Genomic DNA, 2154 nt, shown 5'->3' with positions numbered 1-2154 from the left:
TTGTTTTATCAATCATCAGATTACATTTTTAAATAATAATCAGATCCACTTTTGTGTTATAAATTCACAAAAATCAGTTTAATAAATAAATTATTTCTTAATTCACATTGCAAATGGCGCCATGTTATGAAAATATTGACTACGCGAGTTACGTCAGTTTTTCAACTCGAAAAAAAAACAAAGTACCACAAATGGAAAAAATTTCGCTAGTTTTTCGCATGTTTTGGTTTTTTATGGAGTTTCAACGCGAAAACCGAACAGAGTACCGGCCTTTATTTATTAATAAATTGGAGTCTGCATTCAGTGCAAACGGCCCTTAGATTTCATACCCGACAAATTGAGTTAATAAACATTTATGGCAAGGCATATTAATTAAAGGTAAAGTCACGAGCAAACGTGTGTACCCCCCATGATAATTATAATGTCAAACTAAAATGGCAGATGACTTAACTTGACATTTTGTGTATGTGTAGTGTTGTTTTCAGCCAACAATTGTTTATAACAAAGAACAAAAAGGCATTTGAAGTTAAATATATGCCTAAGGCAGACATCAATACAAAACAACAACAAAAAATGGGGCGAAATTTTTCCGCTACATAAGCGAACGGTATCCTTGTCTCAGTGAATTGGCCTGGGAACAATGCGTAAGTGTGGTGACATGTAACAAGTTGGAGGAAATAATTATGAGCTTCTTGTGTATTCTATTTAGGTTCCCGATTTTGATAATCTTTATTTGGATATGAATGGCATTATTCACAATTGCTCCCATTCCGATGATACAAACATCCATCTCAACATAACAGGAGGATATGTTGAAGGACATATTCAACTATATTGACAAGTTGTAATTTCTAATTAAACCACAGAAATTATTCTTTATGGCCATTGACGGCGTGACCCCTCGTGCAAAAATGAATCAACAGCGTAGTAGACGTTTTCGTTCAGCCAAGGAAGCTGAACTTTGGAACGATTAGCGCAGAGCCTAGGTGAAGTGAGAGAACACGAACGATTCGGTAGCAATTGTATTACACCAGGAACAGAATTTATGGATCGTTTGCATGAGGCATTACGCTATTTCATAAAAAATTATTGCTGATCCTATGTGGCAGAAGTGCAGAGTTACCCATCAAAAAATTTGGAAGTTCTTCCAAAGGCACAACTTTAAAAGATCTTCCAGAAGATGTACTCCCAATGATGTTCTTCATTTTAACTACACAGGAAGTTCTTTTCATTCAATTTTTTATAACATGTTTTTTTCATATTTTTAATTGGTAATGTTAAATTTTTTGTTTCAAATTGGTTAAAAACTGTTTAAGAATTCATAAAATGGTACAAATTATTAAAATTTTGTCAAAAAAATGCTAAATTCAATCTGAAAAAGTTATGAATTTTTGAAAATATATGAGGTCAAACGTTTCAGACAAGCGTTAGAATCCATTAAAAATTATAAAAAATCATAAAAATTATTTATTATTTATCTTTCCGATATTATGAGGTATTGCTCAATTCAATTCTATTTGCTTTCCGTGCAGATGTGTCCAATAAATAGTTATAGGACATAAATACATTGTCTGCATCTTCAATCAATTCTTTGGCTCCATAATATGGACACATTTTGAGTTTTTACGTACTTTAACCAAGTCTTCAATGTCCATTAAATCCAGATCATCTTTGCGCGATTCCACACGATGATGAAAGGCACAAGTTCTTTTTTGGACTCGCAATCGACAAATCGATCTGTGTTTTATTTGAATTGCCCTGTTCTCGCAATACCTCGGGATATATACACAATTGATCTCTGGATCCCAAAACCACCGCTCTCGTAAATGAGTAAGAAGTCCGCTTTAATTCTTACATAGCTTGCGTTAGTTGTGAATGGGTACCTCAAGTACCCATTATATATATATTATTTTAGGAAGACCCTAGCTACCACCCTTGGGCTTTGCACGAGCAATCATTTACAGGTGCTCCGCCTAAATAGGATTGTTTTTAAAATAATTGGTGGCGGTGCTGTTTGTTGTATTTGCATCTTCATTTCTTTTCGGGATTGCGGCCATTCCAAAGATGAACATAAGGTTTTACCGGTTCCTATGAGAAAGTTTTTGTTTTATTGGTGGTTACATTGTTATACATTATTTTATACCCGTTTGGGAT

The 2154-nt window shown here is 33.9% G+C and overlaps 1 long non-coding RNA gene across 1 annotated transcript; it reads left to right on the top strand.

Annotated features, from left to right (window-relative positions):
* The first annotated feature begins 365 nt into the window (after positions 1 to 365).
* On the top strand, positions 366 to 1466 carry LOC142239563 (uncharacterized). The gene is made up of 2 exons (XR_012723075.1): positions 366 to 644; positions 710 to 1466. It is a non-coding gene; the product is annotated as an uncharacterized LOC142239563 (long non-coding RNA).
* The last annotated feature ends 688 nt before the right edge of the window (positions 1467 to 2154 follow it).

This window comes from Haematobia irritans, chromosome 5, assembly GCF_050003625.1.
Source record: "Haematobia irritans isolate KBUSLIRL chromosome 5, ASM5000362v1, whole genome shotgun sequence".
Lineage (NCBI taxonomy): Eukaryota > Metazoa > Arthropoda > Insecta > Diptera > Muscidae > Haematobia > Haematobia irritans.
Note: the sequence above shows the minus strand (reverse complement) of the source record. Positions and strands in the feature narration are given on the sequence as shown.